This window comes from Felis catus, chromosome A1 (genome assembly GCF_018350175.1).
Source record: "Felis catus isolate Fca126 chromosome A1, F.catus_Fca126_mat1.0, whole genome shotgun sequence".
Taxonomy (NCBI): domain Eukaryota; kingdom Metazoa; phylum Chordata; class Mammalia; order Carnivora; family Felidae; genus Felis; species Felis catus.
In genome coordinates this window covers 18,424,349-18,450,180 of record NC_058368.1, presented here as the reverse complement: position 1 = coordinate 18,450,180, position 25,832 = coordinate 18,424,349, and the positions used below count along the sequence as shown (strand labels likewise).

The following is a 25,832-nucleotide window of genomic DNA, read 5'->3' as shown; positions in this document are numbered from 1 at the left end:
TCATCTCACCATTTCCAGCAATGCGCACTGAATCCCCCGATTCCCCACAGCCGTCCCCCTCCTCCTGTGGCGGAACCCACACGCGTGAATGTTCAAAATCAGTGAATCCCATGCCTCTTCGTCTTGGTGGCTCCTAGCTGCTGGCATAGCTGCTCCTTGCCGGGGCTTCTGTGGGTGGCAGCCGTCGGGCAGTGCCTCACCTTGTAAGAGTAGTAACTGCCCTTTATCGAGCGCCTGGCGTGTGCCGGGTCAGCTAAGGGCTAGGAACTTAACGTGAATATTTAATAGAGTCCCACAAGAATCCGATGAGGTCACTGTGGTCCCTCTCATGTGACGGGTGGGGGAGGAGGTTCTAGGAAGTGAAGGCGACGTAGCTGGGAAACAGAGGGACCCAGCCCTGAACCCAGGTCTCTGTGACTTCCTGACCTTGACTCTACACTGTCTCCCTAGCTAAGCTGACCAGCTTCTCTCTTCAAGTATTGTGTATTCCGTGGAACTTGCTCTCACCACCTGGAATAGTTCTCAGGTTCCAACACTTCAGTATCACACTTTCAGTATCACCTCCTGAAGACAGAGCTCAGCACAGTATAAAGAACAGGGGGCGGCCTTTGGAGTCGGGGTTGGGTTCAAATACTGGCCACGGCGTTGACTATCCACGTGACCCTGGCTAAGTTACTTAACATGAGTAAGCTTCAGTTTCCTTGTTTGTGAAAGGAGATAACCCTCTACTCCACAGGGATGAAATTAGATAAGATATGCCAAGCCACTTGCACTCTGTCTGGCATGCGGTAGGCACACTGAAAAGGTTGTTCTGGATTAAAGGGAACTCAAGGAATGCACAGTTAAGTGGGTTTGGGATCCTTGATTGATCTTGGATCAAAAACAAAAATGAATAAAATTTTATTGTGTTAAATTAGTAATATATATTAATAAGGTGTGTATGTATGTATATATACATATACAAAGTCCATATGCAAATTCCTCCAATTGCGTGTACCTATACGTCATGCATATGTGTGTATATATATACACACACCGATGCATATACACAAATATATAGTGTATAAATACACAAGTATATGTGACATATTATATATTAATGTGACATTATGTATATGTATATTTGTGTACGTATAGTTGTGTACGTATGAACACACACACACGTTATTGGGACAATGGGAGGAATTTGAGTGTGGACTTTATATAAGCTAATGGAATGGTGTTAATGGTACATTTCCTGAGTGTGGTCATGGTGTTGTGGCTACGTAGGAGAATGCCCTTGTTCCTAGGAGGTACACGCGGAAGTATTTAGGGATGAAATGTCTCAACATCTGCCACGAACTCTCAAATGGTTCCTCAAACAGATGAACACACACGTGTGCTTCTGTGCACACGCGTGCACATGTATGTGGAGATGTGACAAAATGAATATCTGTTGTATTATTATGGCAACTTTGCCGCAGGCCTGACATTTTTCAAAATACACAGCTGTGGGGCACGGGAGCTGCTCGCAAAGGGTAAGGCACAAGCCTATGGAACAGCACGGTGGGACGTGGGCGCTCACTTTGATTTTTGTCCTGTGCTCTGTCGTGGCCGGAGGACCGCCTCTGTCTGGGCCAGGGGAATCTGCCTCTTTTAGCACAGGGGTCAGCTCCCCAGGTTCCCCAGAGCTCTGGCCACCACCTGCATCCCAATGCTGAGCCCACCTGCCCTCCTAGCTGTGTTCTCACCCAGCATTTTAGAGATTCGCAGGAGCCCACATTTGGGATTGCCAGATTTAGAAAAGAAAAATACAAAATGCCCAGTTAAATCAGAATGTAAATAACGAACGTATTTTTTTTTTTTTTAGTGTAAGAATGTTTCAAATACTGCATGACACATAACTTGTACTAAAGAAAGGTATTTGTTGGTCGTTCAAATTGAACGAGGCATTCTTTATTTTATCCGGCTGCCCTACTCCTGCCCCCACCCCATCTTACCCACATGCCCACAACCAGAGGTCATGGTCGTCTATGAGGACTGGAATCTTAAGAACACAGCAGAAAGAGCTCCCAGTCCCCTAGCAAGATTTGCAAACTGCCACAGTGACCCTGGGCGTTCTGCTCCGGGACTTAAAAGCAGGAACAGAAGAGGCAGATGGTTGGGGTGGGGCAGGGGGAGGACAGACCGTGGGCTGCAGGGAGGGAATCTGGAGCCGCTGGCTTGGGTTTGAATCCTGGCCTTACCGCCTCCTGTCTGGGTGCATCTGGACAATAAATGATCTCATCTGTCTCAGCTTCCTCATCTGGAAGATACAAATAACAATAATGCTCCTCCTCCCAGCCTGGTCGCGAGGATTAACTGAGCTAATATTCGCAAAGCACTCAGGTCACTGCCCAGTATGGACTCAGTCCTGTGTACATCTTTGATGACTAAATAATGCACCTGTGGAGCGGGGCAAGGGTCGCTGTGCGGTAAACCTAGTGGCCGGAGACCCTGCAGGGGCTGCTCCTGGGTTGTTTGATGGCACGAGCAATGTGCTCCATCCACGAGGTTCACGCCTCGCTGGGACCTTCCGGTCTGAAGTCAGGAAGGTGCGATGGAGGCAGCTGGCGGTGGTGGGACTGTTCCACAGGCTAAAAGCAGTGGTGCAGAGTGGGTCACCACGGGCTGTGTCGGAAAAAACTTCATGAGCTGTCCCATCACTGGGACATCATTTTATTCGTTTATTCTTTGCTGCCTTTTTTCTTCCAGGCAATGCCTCTGTCCCTTTTCCTTAGGTTTCAGTTTTGATTCATGGCTTCCTCTCCTCTGTTTTGATTTCTACCCCTTCACTTTATTCTTGGTTTCAGAAGGAAAAAAAAATCACTCACATGGTATCCAGCAATGTCAAGGCTTATGGTTGGGGTAGGTCAGCTGGTGTCTCCAGCCAGCCCCACAGGGAGATATTGATGGTGGAAATTGACTTGGGCCAGGGTTTGGCCTAAGCCTTGTGTCCTTGACTGGATGGATGTGACGCTCAGGCCTGGGAAGGGGCACCACAGTGATGCACGCTAACAGTCCTCTGGAGAGAATGATGCTTAAAACAGAACAGCCATTTTCTCCAAGAACAATGAGAAATGTAACCACCCTCACCCTCCTTATAGGCAAAGTGTACGAGAAGGAGCCTCCAGACGATTCCAGTTCCCGGTCGTGGAGGCAGCCCCGACGTTCAGGTCTTCCCAGCTGATGTCCCGCACCTCATGGAGCAAAGACAAGCTGTCCCTGTTGTGCTCAGTCCAAATACTTGACCCACACAATCCATGAGCGTGGGGTACCTGGGTGGTTCAGCCCGTTGAGCATCTGACTTCAGCTCAGGTCATGATCTTACCGTTTGTGAGTTTGAGCCCCGCGTTGGGCTTGCTGCTGTCGGCACAGAGACCCCTTTGGATCCTCTGTCCCCCTCTCTCTCTGCCTGTCCCCCGTTCATGCGCTCTCTCTCAAAAATGAATAAACCTTAAAAAAAAAAAGAATCCATGAGCATGATAACATAGGTGTTGTTTTAGGCCGTTAAGTTTTGGGTTAGTTTATTTTTTATGGGTTAGTTTACTTATTATGCAGAAAGAGTGACTAAGACACTGTTTCTTATTGGTTGCACCTGTGTTTGCCTGTTAACCTCCTTCTCCTATGCTTCCATTGCTGACCAAGCCTTCTTATTATTGACACATTTGTAACTTTTTTCAAAAATCCTATTACTATAACAATAGAAATCCAAGACATAAGTCACCTAAACAAAACTTCTTTTATTTATTTGCCCAGACTTGTCATTTAGATCCATGAGTGCTTTCTACCTGCTTACTGTGCGACAGGTTGTAAAGAAATAACGTTCCCTCTTTTGATGCCCTCCGGCAAAGCTGTCTTTTCCATACAGACCAGCCCAGGTTCATGCAAAGGAAAAAATTATTCAATGATGCTTGTTAAAGACTTTACCCGAGGGGTGTTTGCAATGGGTGTGGGGACCACTGAAATGGGTTCTAGCGCTGGGGGAGAGAGATTGGACTCAACTCAGCAAGTGGGAATTTATAGTCAAAGACTGGGCTGGGGGTTGGAGGATGGAAAATTACTAAGAGGGAACATCAGCGGTGAGGGGGGATTCTGGGTAGGCTGACCTAACAGGATTCTTGCTGAAGGCAGGCCAAATGACCAGACGTCACCTGGGGAACGGTAGGCGATGAGGAACACAATCAGATATTGAGGTGATCAGATATTGAGGGTGGGGGGGGGGGTTCCAGTTAAACTGACTTCTCAGGACTCCTCCTAAAACTGGACAATGCACAGAGGAACACGGAAGCTCAAAAGTCAGACCCAGCTGAAATTACTCAGAGGAGCCTGAGTAGAGACAGTTTGTCAAGAAGAGAATGTTTGTCATTCATAAGCTACACACACACACACACACACACACACACACGTATACTCACACACACTAGAGGTACAATTAAATCTTGCTCTCCTGAGATATATTTTCACTTCAAGGTTGACTTTGAATTTTGTTGATATTGATCCATTGTGTATTAAATACATATTACTTACCTAATTTCCAAGTTAGTGTCGGTGGTGACAGGCAGCCACACTTACTTTCCACCTGTCCTCGTTTTCTCTTCTTTCTCTTTCCTTTCATTATTACTTTTTCCCCAGGAAAGGTTTGTTGATCATATGGTCTAGGACACGGGGGATTAGCAAAATCCCAAATAGCTAGGTGATTTGAGGTGTGGACTGAGCCCAGTAAGAGATGCATATATTCTAAGAGTCTGGAAGACTAGGGTTCCCCCACAACGCATGTTCTTGCTTCTGGAGTCTTAATTCAGCACCAATCCATTCTGTTTCCTAAGTCAGATTTGAAACTGTGCTTAGGTCCTTGGGTCTACCCATCCTCTCATCTCCTGCTAACTCTTACTGAGGTCTTCTGTCTCTGTTTCTACCTCTTTTCTCGGCCATTAGGGCCTTTCCCTCAGGCACAGAGTCAAGGACAGTCTATGTGAACACTGCAAAGATGACCTTTCAGAGTTTTTCATTTTATTTCTTTACTGAGAGACTATCTTTAAATTTGTTGAAGGTGGACCAGGAGACCCAGGGCTGGAGTTAGAATGAGACCAATGAGGCAGGGTAGTATAAATGCAGGGCTGGATCTATCCAAAAGTTTGATAATCTGTTTATTGTGGAGTTTTTGCATTGATTTTGCTTTTTTAGAAAACATTACTGGGGCGCCTGGGTGGTGCAGTCGGTTAAGCGTCCGACTTCAACCAGGTCACGATCTCGCGGTCTGTGAGTTCGAGCCCCGCGTCAGGCTCTGGGCTGATGGCTCAGAGCCTGGAGCCTGCTTCTGATTCTGTGTCTCCCTCTCTCTCTGCCCCTCCCCCATTCATGCTCTGTCTCTCTCTGTCCCAAAAATAAATAAACGTTGAAAAAAAAATTTAAAAAAAAAAAAAAAGAAAACATTACTAAAAAAAAAGACATTTGTCTCGATTGCTGAGTTTGGGGCACCCCTTAAATTTTGCACCCAAGCCAAGTACTTTAATCGCCCCTCCCTGACAGGACCACAGGCCTCTTTCCTTGTGGGTTTATCCTCCTTCCAGCTCCTGTTTAGGGAGAGGAGGCGCAGACACGCTGCTCTGGCCCTGGCCCGGCCACCCTTGCTAAGCCACTGCTTTTTGTCTTCTTCACTCTTGCTGCCCTGCATCGTCACCTTCCTCTCACTCTCGTGTAGGCCTGCCCCATGAGAACACTGGAACATCTGGTTGATGTCTGCACCTGGAAAGGGCTGAAGCAACCGACTGGCAAAAATCCTGCACACATGACTCTCAGCATGGATATAGGTAAGTGAAATGACTTTTTGTTCTTTCCACAAAATTATCAGAGCAATCATTTCAACGTTCCTATTCAGACTAGGTCCAGAAATGGCATTCCACTGTGACTTGCACAAAAGGATGGCATCGGATGCGTCCTTTTTTAAAGCCGGTAACGTGTGCCCCACTTATCCCCTTCCTGAAACTCCTCTGTCTTTGAATGGGAGTGGGAGTCTGAATTTCAAGGGTGATGGAATGGATGGTCTGTCGGGAGGGACGAGGTTATTCGCTTTCCCATTCATTGTTTAAAATAAAAGCTGAGGGGCGCCTGGGTGGCTCAGTTGGTTAAGCGTCGACTTCAGCTCAGGTCACGATCTCACAGTCTGTGAGTTCGAGCCCTGTGTCAGGCTCTGTGCTGACAGCTTAGAGCCTGGAACCTGCTTTGGATTCTGTGTCTCCCTCTTTCTCTGCCCCTTCCCCGCTCATGCTCTGTCTCTCTCTGTCTCAAAAATAAATAAAAACATTAAAAATTTTTTTAAAAAATTATAAGAAAAATAAAATAAAAGCTGAAAGATTTTTAAACATGACAAATTATTCTTTCACCATAATAGCTGTATCAAAACAGCAATATAAAAAATGATGCCCTTCACTTTGCTGATTGTACTTGTTATGGTTCATGTGACCTGTAATTTAAATTTAATGAAGTTTCAAAGGAAAAGCTAACAAAATGGCAGATTTCTCTGACATTATGGATATATGCATATATATGGGCCCCTTCCTGCCTGCCTGCCTGCCTGCCTGCCTTCCTGCCTTCCCCCATTTCCCTCTTTTCTCCCCCACCCCAGTTTTAAATATTGAAAGTCCTTTGGTGGGGCACCTGGGTGGCTCAGTTGGTTAGGGATCTGACTTCAGTTCAGGTCATGATCTCACAGTTTGTGGGTTCAGGTCCCGCATCGGGCTCTGTGCTGTCAGTGTGGAGCCTGCTTGGGATTCTCTGTCTCCTTCTCTTTCTGTCCCTCCCCTGCTCATGCTCTATGTCTCTCTTTCTGAAAAATAAATATGTAAACATTAAAAATAAATAGATATTGAAAGTCATTTGGGGTTGGTCTGTTAGCCATTTATAGCAATGTATTACACCCATTCTAATGAGCCAAATACACCTTTGTGTACATTTTAAATACTGATAAGTTTGGTTTTAGTAATGATCATCTCTGGGGCTTTTTGGCCAGATTAAACATAAAGAATACCTTCTTTCTAGATGTCTCTGGGCATTGAACCGTGCTGTTTTCTACTGCACAGACAGAAAACATATTTGGATAGACTGGCATAGAGTAGAGAGCTCATCAGAACATCAAAGTTCCTCTTTCTGGGACATGTTTTGACTGCAGCTTAATTCACCCTCTAAAGGAATTTAAAATAGATTCTTTACCTATAACATATATTTGGCAACACTTTGAATTTTAATGTGAGTCTTTGCAATGGAGACACAGATGAACCTGGCAGCATATTAATGTCACTGATAATAGCACATTTTATTTAGAGAATTTACCCTCTCCCCAGTTCTCAGTTAGAAGCCCATACACAGTAATTAAACCATTATAAAAACACAATAAGATATACCATAATAGAACTATCCTGCTGTCGAGGCACACAGAGCAGGAAAATCAGGATAGCACAAAGGAACACAATACATCCAATTTAGTCCTGCTGCGGAAATGCCACAAACCAGTACCCTCCAAAGGATAAGTAGGGGGAAAAGTTATTTCCACAGACAACTGGGCCTCGGGTCTTCATTTTTCAGAAAACAGCAAACCAAAAGCAGCAAGCTAATCAATCAACCAGCCAATCGATCAGTGAGAACAAGGGTCCATAGCATATGAGGCATATAAGATGCTGTCCTTGTACTCAAGAGGCTTGCAGTCATTTGGGAAGTAAAGGCTTAAAACAAAAAACACAGCATGACAGTGGTTCAAGATCTACCATAAGAAGAACAGGATTAAACAAATAATATAGAAAGCATGTGATACTAATCCAAAGGAAGCCCAGTTTATTATGCCCCAGACATGCTGGGGAAGCCTTTACTCAAGGGGGCTTGAAATTGGCCTAAAAGAATGCTGAAAATTTGCACGACAAGGGAGGAGAAGGAAATGGTATAAAAAGGAAAAGTTTTAGGAAGCCAGATGTTCAAGAAAATATTCACAGGCAAATAGTTGGTGTAGGAGTTCATAAAATAAAACATCAGACAATTAGACCGTGGATGTATTGTCTTTCCTTTAAAATTGAGGAACAATAGGGACGCCCAGGTGGCTCCGTCGGTTAAGCGTCCAACTTCTGCGCACGCCACTGTCTCATGGTTCGTGAGTTCAGGCCCCGTGTTGGGCTGTGCTGACAGCTCAGAGCCTGGAACCTGCTTCGGATTCTGTGTCTCCCTCTCTCTCTCTGCCCCTGCTCCCCTCACGCTCTCTTTCTCAAAAATAAATAAACACTAAATTTTTTTTTTAATTGAGGAGCGATAAAATGATAAAATGTAGGAAAAATGTACATACAAGATGTATATATAATATGATTGGATCCATAAAAGAAATTCTTGTGTAGCAGAGAAAAATGACTGGAAGGAAATATGTCAGATGTTAATTTTTTTGATGGGAGACAGGAATGTGGGTGATTTTTTGTTTTTAATTTGAACTTTGTATGTTTTCCAAATCTGAATCCAACCAATAGAATTCCTACAATGAAGCAAAAACAAAGGGAGACCAAAAAATCTCCAAGTGTATTTTTAATGGCCTCTTTATATAAATTTTAAATCCTACCATTCATTCATCCATTGACTAATGGGTAGAGTGTGTTAAAATGATTTTTCTAGGGGCGCCTGGGTGGCTCAGTCGGTTGAGCGTCCGACTTCGGCTCAGGTCATGATCTCACGGCCTGTGAGTTCAAGCCCCGCGTCGGGCTCTGTGCTGACCGCTCAGAGCCTGGAGCCTGTTTCAGATTCTGTGTCTCCCTCTCTCTCTGCCCCTCCCCCACTTGCACTCTGTCTCTCTCTGTCTCAAAAATAAATAAACATTTAAAAAAATGATTTTTCTAAACTGTATGTAAAGACTGAATTTTTTCTCCCCAAATTCATACGGTGAAGCCCTACCCCCTTATGTGACTGTATTTGTAGATGAGGCCTTTAAAGAGGTAATTAAGGTTAACTGAGGTTATAAGGGTAGGATCCTAATCCATAAGAACTGGTGTCCTTCTAAGAAGATGAAGAGACATCAGAGATGAGCGATGAGCGCACACAAAGGAAAGTAACAAGAGGACACAGTGAGAAGGTGGCCACCTGCAAATCAAGGAGAGAAACCTCAGGAGAAACCAAAACTACCAACACCTTGATCTTGGACTCCCGGACTCCACAACTGTGAGAAAGCAAACATCTGGTTTTTAAGCCACATCAGTCTGGGGTATTTTGTTATGGAAGCCCTAGAAAATTAATATACTATGTCTACATAACTTATATGGATAATAGAATTTTTCCACCTGTGTTTTTTCTATAAAATTAACATTAAACTTACTCATGACATTTCTCTACCAGAGTGAAACTTCCATACCAGTTATGTGTCCTACTCTTGGTTATTTATTTATTTATTTATTTATTTATTTATTTATTTATAATTTTGCTGAGTGCAAGCAGAATGTTGGCCATAGGTCAACGCTTGAAGAAGCTACAGATTATATAAGGCACGGAGGACAGTCTCTGCCGTGCCAATATGAATATAAATAAATATGAATGCAACAATATAAAGGAGTATCGATGGGCACTGCTGGTTACCTAAAGAGACAATCCAGGTAGGAGATCCGATTTGCTTCTTTTCTTATGTGTGAGGCTCCATGCAACTCTTCATTCCAGGCTGAACTATCCCCTCAGCTCTGTGTGTGCTCCACAGTCAGTCCTCTCTGGGAACTGTCCTCTAGAAGACTGCCTCCTCCCCCAAGGACTGTACCCTTCCTGGGGCAGCTTCCATCAGATAATTGGTAGATAAATGGAGGCAGATAAAAGTCTGACCCCCCTTGTCCCAGCTGGGGACATCTCTGAAAGTCCAGTCCAGCTCCAGAGCTCACCGTGCTAAGACCTTTGCCATGTCCACAGTCCAGTATTACCCTCCAGCCAATCCTTCTTCCTTCCCAACAGGTATTAACCCAGAGACCACACCCTCCTAAATTTCCTGTTTGCTAATCCTTATTTCAGGGACTCTAGGGAAGTGACCTACAACATTTCTCAGTTTATCTGCACCATTGCTTCCTGCCCCAATCCCAGACTGCTTATCTATGTAATCTCAAGGCAATTACCTACACATCAAGGATCATGAAACACCCAGTGAAGCATCTGTAATGTGCTCAGGTGGTTTGTCAGGACTTCTGGTGAGCAGGAAGATTTACTTTTTTTCTGATTTGAATTCCTAGTGAAACTGTTGTTGATTACTGGGATTAAGTCATGAAGGTTCAGTTCTGTCTGCCTTTTCCACCAGGTAGTTTTGTCCTTCTCCAGCCTTAGGAGTTTGAAGTGGGGAGTCCAGGTCTCCCTTGGTCCTTAGCAACTGATCTGTATTAGAATCGTAGAATATTAAATGTCAGAGCTGGAGAGCACTTTAGAAATTATCTAACTCGAAAATGGCCAAGGAGTTTTAATACATGTTGTGATTGGACTAGTTAATAGTGGCTGTTGGAGAGCTGCCTTGAGGATCCTGAGGATGGCCAGGGCTCATTCGCAGAGTGCTGTGGTTGCTTATGGATGTCGGGTGTGGATGTGGGATGGGGGCTGGTGGCAATCAACTTGACTGACATCCTTGATAGTCCTACTCTCTTTTTTTCACTGGAGATGACTGACCCAAGGTCAGACTACCCAAGGTTGTGTGGCTGGTTATAGGAATTTGAACCATAGCCAATATGACTCAACTAACAGTCCGGAATCCTACATCCCATGGATGCTGTATTTAGCCTCTCTGGTTAATCCTCCTCTGCTCCAGCCCCTGGTCTACTTGAGCACATGAGTCTTGGACCAGATCCCAGTCCCCCCTTCCTTCTTGGCTTTCTTCTGTTGCCATATGTGAGCATGATTCTCTGGGCCAAATTCCTATGAGTAGTTTCTGTTTCCTCTGTGTCTCTCATAGTTAAGCCCAACAAAGTTCTAGCACTTCAGGGTGGGTAAACTTGGTGAGAGATTAATTCTCTGCCTCTCCTCTCATCCATTCATTTATTCATGAAAACATGTTTTAGGTACTTGCTATTAGAAATACTAAAATTCATACCAAAAAGCCCACCAACACCTTTGAGCAGTGACTTAAATGTGTAATAAGGCCCATTCTGCCTTTAGCAGACATTTCTCTCTCCTCCCCCTATTCCTCCCCTGCTAATAGCATCCTGTTCTTCACTAGGAGACTTAATCTTCCTTCCCCTTCCACATGGTTTTATTGGAGCCATCAATCACACCAACACATGATCTGGCTATATAGGTGGATACATGGTCAAAACCTGGCTGCGGTAGTTAAATAATGCTGCCCCCACCTTTTCCAAAAGATGGTGATGCTCTGTTCTCAGAACCTGGGTATGTTTTGGGTATTCGTTGTCATCTACATATGAGTAGGCTCTTTAATATACATTGCTATTACGTGGCAAAAGGGACTTTGCAGATAGAATTAGGGTTGTGGACTTTAGGATGCTGAGATTATCCTGGATTATCTAGATAAATCCAGTGTAACCACATGGGCCTTACAGGTGGCCTCTAGAAGCTGAAAATGGTCCACAGATGAGGAAGGAAACAGGAAACAGGGATTGTAATCCGACAAGCACAGGGAATAATTTCTAGCAACAGACTGAATGAGCAAGAAAATGGATTCTCCCCTAGAGCCCACAGAAAGGGATGTATCCTTCCAACACCTTGGTTTTAGTCTGGTGGGACCTCTGCCGGACTTATGAGCTACAGAAACATAATTTAATACACGTGTCCTTTTTTAAGCCACTGGGTGTGGCTACAGAAAATAGAAACACTGGTCAAATATCCTGGCCACAGTGATTGGCCCAGACATGGGCATGTGATTCAAGCTGAGCCAATCAGAGTCCTTCCCCCAAGATTCCAAGAAGTCCTTTCTCTTGATTGTAGCTATGAGCGTGGCCCCTGCCAAGTGGAGAATCAGATGAAAACTGAGCCAATGCACAGGCAAGAGCTGCGGTGGGAGTCAGTGCAGGTCCTGACAGGGTTCCTCTCCAGCTGGGCTTGAGGCCAACTCCACCCCTGCCCTTCCCTGTCGCATAAGCCAATTAACTCCTTCTTTTGTTCAAATTCATTTCAGCTGGCCTTCTTCTACTTGTCATTGAAAGACTTCTGATTAAATCATGTCCCTCAAAATACCAATTCCTGGTCTTCCATACTTAAAAAATCACTTCTCAGGCTAATATATCTTCTCTAGAAAGAACCCAATGAGTGCATATATCCCCAAGGAGTCTTGGCACATGAACAGAAATGAGTGATGCCAGAGCTCAGAGGAAATAGTACACACAACTAGGGGTTTTGATAGAAGAGGGGACTGGGAAAGAGCTGGATCATGGGGGAAACAGACTAGGGAGGTGTGGGAGAGGGTGTGGTATCGAGTGAATGAGTGAATGCAGGTGGAGGCAAACCATATGAATCTGAAACACTGGGAGACACATGGGGGTTAAAGAGGAGAGGGGAGATAACTCTTCTGGAATCTGCTTGATGCTTTCCACTGAGGCAAGATTTTCAGTTATCTTTGGCTGTCTTGACAGTTTCGATAATCTGTTCCAGTTCTGGGTGAGCAGTGGACCCACCCTGAAGGAAGGAGGACACCTGTTCCTGGGCATGCCCCCTGGGCTGCCAGTGCTCCCCTACATCGAGTGCTTCTGTACCCCCTTAAGTTAACCCGCCTGAGCAGGCTGCTATGAGGGCCACCAGGGTGGCCACTGAAGTCCTGAGCGTGGGCACAGGCAAAGTACCCATAGCTCTATGGAATATCACAAGGTAGAAAAAAGAAGAGCTACAGAAAAGCAACGCAAAACAATCTCCCTGTGCCGTTTGCTTATTGTTCAAGTTTGAAATTCTGCCAAGTGCTCATACTTCTCACTTGTCAGCAGTTTGGTTTGAAACAATAGTGAAAACGGCCCTCTTGGCCTCTACCTAAACTTCAGCGGAGAAAAAAAACAGCTTCAGAGTTGAACTTGAATGGTCTCCTTACCTTATTTGCCCTGACCCCGAGTTGCACCGCACTAACAAGGAATCTAGAACACGGGGCATGGAAATGCTGTGTTTATGAGATGAGGCTCAGGCTTACACATTCTTTGAGTCAGAGCCTCTGGAGTTGGTGGTGATTTAGTAGAGATGTAGGAGGGAAGCATTTTGCCAACTTGAGAACCCCCTTCTTAGGTTCAGCATTTTAAGCAATTTGAAAACTCCCATCTTTCAGCTTTGGGAGTTTATTTTCTCTTGGAAAATGTCTGGATCCTTTTTCTCTGTAAGTAGGGAAGAAAAAGGCTTCGAGTGAAGATGACAGGTTTACTTGGGCATGAAATCACTGTTGGACAACTCATTTTTCCTGAGTTAAGTGTCAAAAAATCTGCAATTTACAGAAGAAGTTTTCCTGAAATTACACATAGGGTGGATAATTGAGAGCAAAGTGCCTGGGCTGTCCGGCTGGAGCAGCACTGCCCTTTCTGGGAACTTAGGTCCCTCCCAGTGCAGAGTCCCCAGGGCAAGTTGTTGATTTCCAGTACTGGGGTCTGACCCACACCTGCTTAAGTCCGCAGCTCCTGGCCTTGCCCAAATGTCTTCGTTTCTGAGCAGCCCTGAGGCTGGTTTCTAGTTTGTTTGTAAGATCGGCAAGTATTCAGTTTTGTAGCGTCACTTGATAATGTTTTTATGTGAATCTCAGGAAAACTGGTAAAGAATTAAGAGTTTTATGTGGCCTGGAAGGTGGGGGAGCTGGATCCTCCCCATTTAGCAACAAGTGATTGACAGCTTCTCTGTCTGCAGTGGGCTGCCCGTCACCAGTGCCATCAGAATCTAGAAGTGGGCGTTCTGGCGTTTTCTATTTCTGTCTCTATGGGTTCTGACCTATGACTCTCTCATCTCCCTATCTTCTGGCTGGTTTGGCACAACAGTGCTGTCATGTGGATCCGATCTGGAAGCCCCGAACAGGCCGTGGAATTTTAGGTCTGTGCAGTAAATGGCTTCTTTCAAAAAGCCTGTACATAATGTGGCTTTCTCAATTAATGTGCTGCCTACAGGGTTTCCTTAACTCTTATTTGTTTGTGTGTGTGTGTGTGTGTGTGTGTGTGCACGCGCGCGTGTGCGTATACATGCATGTGCGGGTCTTAGGACTTTGCACCATCATTCGTTGACATTAATAGTATTACTTACCATTCAGGAATCACCAATTCCACTTTAAAATTATGACTAGCTCCATAAGGAAAAAGAGAATCTGGAAAGAGGCAGTGAGTGTAGGGATTGAGGCCTCCCTAGAAATACCGGCTTAAGCTTTGCAAGTTTTGGCTCCCAGGTATACCAGTATTCCAAACGTCAGTATAGAAAGGAGACTGAGGCCCCAGGATGGGCCACTAAGCTTTTCCGCATGGAAGTCAGTGGTGCAGGCCAGCTTTGCTGTTCTGGTGCCACATGGTCCCTTGCTGTAGGGAGCAAGAATTGAGGAGACCACGTGCCCAGAGGAAGGGCTAGTTTTATGCTCACGGTGTTCATATGTTCCGGAGTGCAGGCCGAGGTAAGATCCTCTCCTCCAATATCAGACAGTCTGTGAAGAGGCAAAAGCTCCCCAGTGAACAGCCTTTCCCCTGGCTTCTCCTGACTGAAGTGTAAATGACTTTTGAGAGCAGAATAAGCCGGTCGATAAATTCATTCTTTGAACTTCTCTGACTGGGAAGTGGTTCTGAGACTTTGAAAATCTTCAAAGATCTCAGCCTGTGAAATCAATAGGTCACATTTCGAGTTGCCGGAGCGAAGGCAAGAATTTCGCTCGGCACGCACTGTGTTGAGGACCTAGTATGTGGGAAGCAGTATCCCGGGCATTCAAGGTGCTGCTGAGCTAGGAAGAGCACAGCCCCGGCCCTTCAGAAGCTGTCTGGGGAAGAACAAAAGACAAGGACATACATGTTCTCTAAGCTTAGTACAGACAGCTGTGGGAACCAAGGGTGGGGATGGGGATATTGGGTTGGGAGGGGGGGAGGGAAGATGGGGAAGGGATTAGGGCTCTTTGCATGCAAGTCATTGCATAAGGCAAAAGTTGGGAGGCAACAAAAGTGATCTGAAATATGGCCTGTCCTTGTGCATTTCTTGACTCAAAAGGTTGAAATGATGATGAAATACTAATGACACCTAACATCTATTAAGCACCTGTTAGGTATCAGATATGATGAGTTTACATGAATTGTCTCATTTAGTTCTTATCATAAATTCTATGAGATTTGCAAAGTTATCCCTCCTTTTTTTCAGATGAGAAAACTAAAGCTCAGAGAGGTCAAGCAACTTTCCCAGGACGCCTCAGCTAGTCAGTGCAAGAACTGAACATAAATCCACGTCTACCCACGTAACTCCAGCGCCTTCCCCCTAAATCAACCTTTTTTTCTGGATTGCTTGTTTTTTTTTTTTTTTCTTTTCTTTTTGTTCACTGTGGAGACCTGAAGAAGAATCCGGTGGTCCTCGGTCCTGAAAAGGGTCTACCAGAATTCAGAGGATCTTGTGTCTCTTGCATTCAAAGCCATGGCTCCTGGCAGCTGGGACCTGGGCCTCACCACGTGCACCACGCGTCGCTGGCTTCCAGGTGCCAGGGGCTTGGGCCGAGGCCACACAGTTGTCTGCACGGGGCCCGGCCCCACCGCTGGCTGTCTGGAGTGAGCGCCCGGGATGGATCCTCTCCGTCTGCCAGGCTGTTTTCCTCATCCATCTGCCTTGTTGGCTTTTAATGCAAGCAGGAAACAAAACTGAAAAAAGAGGAAATCGATGCTTCACAGAAAAGGGACAACATCTTCCTTTAGCCAGTGGGGGGTCTGAGGAGGGGCGCGGTGACTAAGGTTTGCGGGGCGCTGTTACCCGCTGGTGAGGGGCTACAGAAGCCAGCTGCGGATCAGGCCGTGCCACCGGTGCCTGCGAGTGGCTGATGCGGAGGCCTCTTGGCGGCTGGGGGAGGTGGCACGAGCTGTCAGCTTCGAGCAGGAAGCCAACCCAGCCCGCGGCACCCGGAGGGCGAACAGTTGAATGAAACACACACTTGGTGAGGATGTTCGGCTTACAGATGTCACTAAGCTGAAGCCGTGATCGCTAGGAGCCAATAAATCGCGGCTTGCGGCCTTGGACCCCACCGACCTGACGCTCTCTTTCCTCACCTGCGGCCGAGAAGGGATACGGGATAAGCTGCTTCTTGGCCGCAAGTCCTGGGAATACTATTTTGTGTTTGGAAACTGCCAGAGAATCACTGATGAGCCAGTCCATTGCGCCGAGTACGTTGGTCGTGGTGGGCTCCCTTCCGGTGACTGAGGCAGAAGCCAGGGAGAGCACAAGTTCTGGTAGGTGTCCAGCGGGCAGGCCAGGGCCACGGCGCGTCCTGCGCCCATCGCCTTCGGCTCAGGTGGGGGACGTGGGGTGTGGCTCTTGCTGTATCCTGGGGCAGGCGGGCTTGCGTCTTCTTCTGACTTGAGAGGCCATTGTTCTTGGAGGCCTTACACTTGGGTGGCACGTGATGTGTCGCACTTCGGGCACCTGTTCTTTCCCAGGGAAGAACCACGGATCCAACACCGCAAGGGCTTTGCAAACAGTGCTCACAGGCAGCAACCAAGGGATCCTCCGCTCTGTGGTGTCTAGGCAAGAGTCGCACACACGCACCTTTGTGTCTCAGCATTACGTTTTCATGATCGAGATCAGAGAAAATATTTGTCCCTATACTTGGGAGACTGGGACAAAAATACAGCCATAACCTCACCATCCTCATTTGCCAATTCTTGACACGTTCGCATACGAATTCCCAGCTTTTTTAGCTAGGCATTTTTTTTTCCTACACCCGTGGTTCAAGACCACGCCATTTGCCGAGCCCTTATCGCGCGCTAGGTACGGAGGCTGCTGGAGAAGCTTTGGGAAGTTTCGGGAATATCAGTTTAACCAAATGGTAAGCGATTTAAAAGAGTTTCTTAAATGAAAGCAGATGTGGTCGTACTCTGCAGTAGAGCGAAACAATGTGCATGAATCAAATGTCATTATGAGCGAAGACTTCAAAGATGGGCTACCACGCAGCTTCATCGTGGGGGATGGAAGAGTGGATTCGTAACAGGCCCCTGTGAGGAAGTCCCTGCAGCTGCTTGAGGTCGATCCTGTGAGAGATGAAAAAAAACCAGACGAGGGCAGGGCAGAGTGCAGGACCGAAGTTCTTAGAACGCGGAGTTGAGAGGTCTCGGTAACCGGTGTATGTAGGACAAGAGGCAGAGGAAGGAGTCGATAGTTTTGACTACTTTCCTTGGATGATTTCCAGAAGTCGGGTTTGTGTGGCCTTTTCAGCCACAACGCAGCGCTCTGCCTGTCCCAATTGCCAAACAGTAATGCAAGTAGCAGTCATAATATTAGCTCGCATGGATGGAGTTCTATGTGCTAGGCATCACGCTGACCTCTTCACATGTAGTATCTCATTTAATTTTTACAGCCACCCAGGAGGTAGGTTCTACTGCTAGATTTCCTTTGCAGGTGCAAAAATTGAGGCTCAGAGAAGTTAGGCCACTTGCCCAAGATTAAACAGCTTTTCGTAGGCCAACACCCACGTGGCTAAAACATCAGGAGGGCATCTTCCAAGATGAGAGGTCTCGCATCAATATAAACAACAACTCCTCGGTTTTATTAGAGTCCATTGAATATGAAAATATGAATCTTTCTGCAGAGTGTGTTGTGTTTTTTGTTTGTTTGTTTTGGATGTTAGAAACATAGTCCCCTTTACACACTCCTTATAAAGCTTGAACAACTTGGTAAGGAATCCTTTTAAAAGATAGTCCATAAATCCCTGGCCTCTTACAGAGATTATTCTGTACATGACGTAACCTTTGATTGAAGCTCCATTTGGCTGCCAGGGGCATCCATACTGTCATTCCGAGAGGCTCTCGGGGTGCTTGGGTGAATGGGATTCTTGGTCTCCCTGGAGCTGGCCTTGCTCTGGCACTGCCTGTGGCCTCCGTCCCCTCTCCGCCACCTCTGGTCTCTGCTTCCAGGTCTGCCGTCTGCTGGACACTTCCCTGTCTCCTCTCTGTGTTTATCTTCCCGTCTTCCTTGCCCATCGCCTCAAGGCTCAGCTTCCACAGGAAGCATGTTGTCTTTTTTTTTTTTTAATTTTTTAAATGTTTATTTATTTTTGAGAGAGACAGAGCACGAGAGGGGGAGGGGCAGAGAGAGAGGGAGACACAGAACCTGAAGCAGGCTCCAGGCTCTCAGCTGTCAGCACAGAGCCCGACACGGGGTTCAGACTCCTGGACCGTGAGAGCATGGCCTGAGCCGAAGTTGGACACCCCCATTGTCTTTTTTTTTTTTTTAATTTTTTTTTTCAACGTTTATTTATTTTTGGGACAGAGAGAGACAGAGCATGAACGGGGGAGGGGCGGAGAGAGAGGGAGACACAGAATCGGAAACAGGCTCCAGGCTCGGAGCCATCAGCCCAGAGCCCGACGCGGGGCTCGAACTCACGGACCGCGAGATCGTGACCTGGCTGAAGTCGGACGCTTAACCGACTGCGCCACCCAGGCGCCCCGCCCCCATTGTCTTTTGTTACGCAAAGAGCTTCTGTTTGCCAAGCGCCAGACGCTGTGAAGTCTCTACACGATCCCGTTTAGTCCTTCATGCAGTCCAAGGGGCATCTTCGGCTTGGTTTCTAGCAGAGGGCACTGGCTCAGCCACGAGGCCATTTGTCTCTGTAATAAGCTCGCGGCTCTTGAGAGTGGAGCTGGGATTTGGACCCATGTCTATCCAATTGCAATCCTGCTTCCTTAGGTGTGCGTAGCACCGTCCGTAATAACTGGGCCTAGGAAAAGAGTCCGCTCCTGGCCTTCCGCATAACAAAGCAAGACATGGTTAGAGCCTCCGCCGCTTCTGGCCTGTTTTCACCAGAGCAGCAGTGAGCTCGAGGGGTCTTAGGGAGGTAGCAGAGTCCTGCCTCTGAGTTGGCGAGGAGCCCACATTCTAGAGACAGCGCTGAGGCCCAGCCCTTCACCCGAACGCACGTGCTCCGGGACTCGGGGGTAATGCCAGCACTGAGCTCACTGTGCCCTAAGTGCAGTCCTACGAAATGCTGGTGATGGTGACAGTAATCCTAACGCTAATGGCAGCAGACCTTCTCTGAGGGCTCGCTCTGCGTCCGGTGCTGCTCGGAGGCCTCCACACACAGGAACTCTCTTACCCTCACTTTGACCCTGTGCCGTAGGTCCATGCCTTCTACGTCTTACCGACCGAGAAAACCACGGCACAAAATGGCCAGGTGACGTGCCTGAAGCCACAGCCCTGGGAAGTGGTGTGGCTGCGGTGCCGACCACGGGCCGTCTTGGTTTAGTGTGGGGACGTTGCCACTCCTGTCCCCTGCCAGGCAGGGAGAGCCTATCTCTCCCTCTGTGCCCCTGACTCACCCGGTGCCCTCCTGTTTGGCTCAGGTCTATGCGGCTACTCTCTCGCACCCGCCCCCCCATCCCTCTTCCTCCTTTGTCTCCTCCTTCCCTGCTTCGTCTCCTCTTTCCTCCCACCTCCTTCTCCCCTCTCCTCCCTTTCTTCCAGTCCCCAGAGTGGCCTCTGCCTCTCGAAGCTGGGGCTGCCGACTTGAGGTAGCCCAGCCGTTGCTGCTGCCGTGTTCGTGTCCCTTGGCGTGCGGTGCTCCCCCGGCAGCCACGCTTGCCCTGAGCACACGGCCCGCTCTGAGTGCCAGTTGCTACCTACCTTGCCACCGATCGTGCCCACGTATCATAATTGTGCATTTTTTTCCTTGAAAGCCAAATGATGGAGCTAATAGGGTTCATGCTGGGAACAGATGTTCTTATTTCTGTACGTGGCAAGGATTCTCTGATTCTTTTGTACTCCCATTTGAAGTGTTTCTGGTTGAAGGGTTCTTGGGAAGGGCTGAAAACTCACGTTGTCCTTCCAGTAAGGAACTGGGCACAGGTCTTGAGGGGGTGTGAAGTAGCCTTCCTTGGCATTTTATACTCCATCTGCTTCCTGAGGACACAATCCTGTTCCTATTTGAAAACTGCCTTTGCTCGCATTTTATAATTAGGCATTCAGATTTTCGCTTTTCTAGTTGTTTCAATCTCAAGCTAATGTGGCAGTTAACAATTCGTCCATTTTCTGCTTTATTTCCTCTTCTCCCCATGCTTGGAATTCATGGAGGGTTTTTTTTTGTTGTTTCCATTCCCATTAAGAATGCTAAAAGACTGTGATAGTATTATTCATTCATTTAATATTTATTGAGTGCCTTCTATGTGCAAGGCACTGGGGTACGAGACAAAGTTGCCACTTTCATGGGGATAGTGTTCTGGTCAGGGAAGACAGACAATAAACAAACAAGTAAACAAGATAATTTCAGATTATCTTGTTTCAGAAGTGCCGTGGAAAAATGGAATCGGGTGAAAGAACAGAGACAAACGGGGAAGTGAGGGTGACTTGGTATAAGCTGGTCAAGGAAAGTCTTTCTGGGAAGGGGATAGTTAAGTTGAGGTAAGGGGAAAGCATTCTAGAAAGGGACTGACAACTGCAAAGGCCCTGTGGCAGAGGAGAGTTGGAGAGTTAAAGGCACAGGACAAAGGCCAGCATGGTTGGGTGTGCTGAGCATGGGGAGGGGATGCAAGGTAAAGTCAGGGAGGTGGGCAGGGACTACATCTCATAAGACCTTCAGGGTTTCTACCTCTCCCCCCCACATATTTTTCTTTAAGTCAATCCGTAAAGGATGACTAACTAAAAACTTTCCCTACGATCTTCTTGTGAGTTCTGGTCTGCTTTCTGGACCACCGGCAGATATTCTATACCAGTTTCCCCTTCACCTGATGGGCTTTGGCTGAACTCTCTTCAGTTGTACTTTGTCTTAGGGCTGAGATGGAGGAGGAAAATGCAGACTTACTCAGACAAGCCCTAGATGGATTTCCTTAAATCAAGCCTCAGTCCTGGTGAAATTTGACCACAGTCACAGTTGGTATTTCAGTCATCAAAGGCACCAACACTGTGCTCCAGTGAATAATACATCGCCTTGAGTCAGAGACCAAATCTTACAGCTTTGTTCACTTTGGACACACATATATACAGAGAGATGTCTGCATATGTCTGCGTTTTAACGGTGCTGCTAATATCAGGGAGGGGTGTGATGATGCCCCTGGACAACTCCTCTGGCTCGTGCAAAGCTAGTCCTCTTCTGTTCTGCTCAGAACGGGGAGAGCAAAGGGTTTCATCATGAAATTGCCCGAGGTCATCTGTGGCTACGTGGTGAGCATTGTTTTGGGGTCTCTTAGGCTCCCTCTGTGGTCCCAGGTCAGAAGTAGAGGCTGGGGTCTTCTCGTGGAGTCATGGGCCTCTTCCAGAATGAACCCAACTTCCCCAGATGCTGTTCACAAACTTGCCCTGCCTTCAGAACCTGAGGTCATGTCCAAAGTTGAAAGGGAAGGTTATCTCAAGAATCTACCCAGTTTCGGGGCATCTGGGGGTGGCTCAGTTGGTTAAGTGTCCGACTTCGGCTCAGGTCATGATCTTGCAGTTTGTGGGTTTGAGCCCTGCATCGGGCTCTGTGCTGACAGCTCAGAGCCTAAGCCTGATTCGGATTCTGTGTGTGTGTATGTGTGTGTATGTGTCTGTCCCTCCCCCTCTCACACTCTGTCTGTCTCTGTCTCTCTCTCTCTCTCAAAAATAAATAAACCTTGAAAAAAGAAAAAAAGAATCTACCCCATTTCATTCAGGGGGAAACTATAAACAGGCATCACAGGCATCTATGGGCTTCTACTGGCCACTCATTAAAGTCAGTTCCTGAGCACCTGCTGCAGTCCACACCACACAGCCTCCACAGGTGTGCCCATGGATAGGTATGCACACCATCAATCAAGCATGAGGTGCCTCATCCTAGCTAACAGTAGAGTAGGGACTGGAACGGACCGGGTGAGAGAAGCCCAAAGAAAAATGGAGTGGACTCTGAGGAGGTGGGGAGCAAACAAAATAGCCTGTGATTCACTGGAGAACTGCCCTGCCCAAGACCCCGGGTGGGCAGACTGAGGTGGAGAGCCCTCTGGAAGGACTGGTGGTGAAAGAACAGAGCTCTAAGATTTCTGAATACAACTGAAGGAACTGGTGTGTTAGACTCAGAAACCCATGACAGTGGTCTTCAACTATTTACAGTGGAAGAAGTCATTAGATTTGTGCTTTGCCACCCCGGAAGGCAGAAGGCAGAACTAGAAGGCAGAACGACACCAAAAATAGTGGTGACACACGGATGCATGGCAATAATTGAGTGGATCCTGTGTCCCAGGACCTGGTATAGTCTACAAGGGGTTCCTTTATCAATCCTCACCACAGCCCTCTGAAGGAAGTCACACACATGTCCTCCTTTGCCCTTTACCCTTGGAAAAGATAAACTCAGGCACAAGAACTTAGGCCTTTGCCCACGGTCACGCAGCTAGCAATACGGAGAGCTAGGATTAGACCTTTTACCCATAGCTGGCTCCAAAACACATGCTAATAATTGACACCCATTGTCCCCTTGCGATTTGACACAAGGAAGAACATTCTCAAATAATGGAAGGAGAATATGTGAGCTCTTTGTTGTTGGAGGTGCTCAAGCCGAGACGGTGTCATTACTCAAGGGAGGTGTGTGGGCAGAGATGTGGCTGCATGACTGCCCAATCCCCTTCCAACCCTGAGATGTCACAAGGGTTCAGGAGCCAGGGAGTCTTAGGCCAGCTTGTTCTCAGCTGAAGGGAGACGCAGAGCCTAGGAAGGGCACAGGCTCATCTGTTCAGATATATTCTGTGGATTTGCCATTATGGTCCAGTAAGAGCCTATAGGTATAGGGTCCACTCTGTCTCGCAAACCTCAAACCTGTGGAAAATCAAATGGGAAGCACTGAAATGCTGGCCTCAGAGGGGGGGTTGGCAGTGACTTGCCTTATATTTTGAAACAGTTTCCATCCTGAGCTCTTTCTTAGTTAAAAGTACCACAATAGTTAGGAAAGGCTCTTCTGTGTGTGTGTGTGTATATATATATATATATATATATATATATATATATATATATATTTAAAAGGCGCTTCTTTTTAATTGTCTGAAACTACTGCAAGCTGGTAAGCACACCGCTTGATTTCCTCATTCCTGACCTGGGTGATCCAGGTGGAAAAAAGGGTGGGAGGTGGGGATGGGCACAGAGAGACAAGTGTTCTGGGCAGAGAGGACACCAAAACCTGTGGGTCTCTCAGACCTGCCCGAGGTCCTACCGTCAGACATGTTGGTGTATAAAATAGCAATTTATATCTATTAGTTTGAACTATTGGAAACTGCAATCTTTATAGGTTAAGATGGCTAAATATAGTAATATAGAGTGATAGTAATAATGCTAGCAATTAAGCAAATAGTGGGCATTGAAGCTTGCTCATTAGTACTCAGATCTGCAAAGGGTTGGAACGTGTTCTTATTTTCTTTGGAGGTCTCATTTCTCACTTGATAGCAGAAGGGTGGGTGAAGGAGGGAGAGCATGTTTTAATTTTCTGATTTAATGCAATTCTGGTCCTGTGATTTCAAGCAGCCTCTTTTATGTTAACATGGTTCATTTTGAGAAAATATTGGTCCTTTGGGGTTTCTTCCTGTTTCTGTTCTCTTTCTGCTCATCTAATGCTGCCACCGTCTAAGGGAAGCTCGTGTAACAGCACGGGCAGGGGAAAGGGGTCCTCAAGGGTGTCCCTGGGTCCTTGCTGGCCTCGCCTGAGCTATGTGTCCTCCTCGCTGCTACTGGGCACCCTGCATGTGTGCCTGCTGAGGGCTCCCGCGGACTCCTATGGACCGGGCCTCCACCTCTGCCTCTGCCTGGAGGTCCCTGGGTCTGTAGCCTCCTGTTCCCGTCTTCTTCCTCACCTTTTGGTCTTTTTAGTGTCGTTGAGGTCCCTGGAGGCTGGTAAATTTCAATCACGTTCTCTCCACCTGCCTCCATCACGCGAGGCCCTGGGAGGCTGCTCGTGTGCTTCCCTTCTGTCTGTGCTTCTCTGCCTGCTCCCATGCCACGCTGGACGCACTGGATCCCAACGCAGGCTTTCTGTGAAAGGCTTTCGGGTTTTTCAGCCAGCGCCCAAGGAAGGAGGACCCTGACCTCAGTGAGGGTGCCAGTAGTTTCTCAAACCTGTAGAGAGCTTCTAGGAGTCTCATGTCCTCTCCCTCTCCCCTCTTAAGATTTGTTTGAAGGGTAATGGACAAAGAGAAGTGGGGACCCTGCTTGGGCTGACTCATGCCTGTTCTCTCCTCTCTTCCTGCTTCCTCCTGCTTCCCTTCTGGGTGGAAAGAGCTCCTCTTAATGTCAGATCACCCTCTTTTCGTACTTGATGGAAGGTTTCTGCTGATTAATTTACGTGTTGCTGTTCTATGACTTTCTTTGGTCTAGGTGGAATGAACTTCACCCTTGCTTGGGAATCAACATGGGAAATACAATAGGGTGCATTTGAGAAACAGTATCCCCGATGTCTACGAAAGGCCAGGCAGGTGCCAATCACTTTGATTCGATTCTCCTAACAACCCTGTCCACAAACTCAGTTTACAGCTGACACAACGCAGGCAGAGAGACGGAATGATTTGTCTGAGGTCATACGGAATGATTAGTGCTGCAGAACCGTGATTTAGACCCAGACCTCCCAGACTGCAAAATGTAAGGACTTCCCACTAGCAGTAATCCTCACAGGTCTAAAATATCTACTACATCTGTCACATATGTACCACACAAGTGTGCTTTTGATGAGACTACCATATATTCCTGTATTTCATAGAGCATAACTCAGAGGGAAAGAAGAACCTTGCAATATTTCAAGATTATTGTAATATGTTCATATTTAATGAAGTATGCATAATATTTATGTAGTATTTTAACTCGAAGAGTTTTGTACCTCAGTCTTATCATCGTCCGGCTTATTTACTCTCCCCCACCTCTGTGTGGCCCCATTGATGTGGTGAGTCTCTGCTGGCCATTGGTTGGGTCTGTTGTTAGTAGTCCCAGGTATGGGTTGGCAGAGCGGGAGCCTCCCATCCTGTTCCCCCATGACCTGTGTCGTGTTCTACTCCCATGGTAAGCTCCCGTGTCTCCATGACAGGCTGGCCGAGAGAAGCTACTTGCAGACGGCCACGGCCAGCACTCAGAAGTGGAGAACATTGTTTTGGAGTCAAAGAGACGGGCCCCAGAGGCAGGCAGGAAGAGTATCAGACTTAGCAACATTGCCAGCTTCCACAAACCAGCTGATGACCCATGTGAGCCCAGAATGGAAAAGACTGTCACATGTTGGGTGCCTGGCCTGGACCTCACATCAGGTGGTGAGTATTGTCCGTTCTGACCGTGAAGGTCAGTGACTAAGGTATGAGTACAGTGTGGGTCTGACAGCTCTGGCTTCTCACTATGCCAGCCTGTGAGCCCAGAGTGGGGACTCAGAGAGACAGGACCCGGGCAAGATCCTCCCGGCTGCCCTTGCTCGCAAGGACTCATGTGAGGCACAGGTGCCATGATCGTTGAGTGCCAGAACACATACTACGGGACTGTCAAGGCCAATGAGCTAGACCTGAATGTCATGGGGCACAACTCGATTTGGGGCACTCATGGGAAGCGTCATTGTGTGAGCTCACGATAGAGATGACATTTGAGTTGGCTTCTGAATAACAAGTGAGAGTTTGCCAGATAAGAAGTGGGAGAAGGCATTCCAAAGAAGAGGAAACAGCAAATTCAAAGGTGTCAGAGCAGGAAAGTGTGTCTATGTGTGGGGTCTAGAGAATGCCTTGTTGCGGGTTGGAGACCACTGGACC

At 47.1% G+C, this 25,832-nt stretch overlaps 1 long non-coding RNA gene across 1 annotated transcript in view; it reads left to right on the top strand.

Annotated features, from left to right (window-relative positions):
* Positions 1–25,832, top strand: part of LOC109497596 — a 379,881-nt gene that overhangs the window by 271,375 nt on the left and 82,674 nt on the right. Inside the window, exons 6-9 of the long non-coding RNA XR_006594206.1 lie at positions 5,723–5,831; positions 15,301–16,370; positions 24,433–24,693; positions 25,133–25,349. This is a non-coding gene — a long non-coding RNA (uncharacterized LOC109497596). The remainder of the gene's footprint in view (positions 1–5,722; positions 5,832–15,300; positions 16,371–24,432; positions 24,694–25,132; positions 25,350–25,832) is intronic.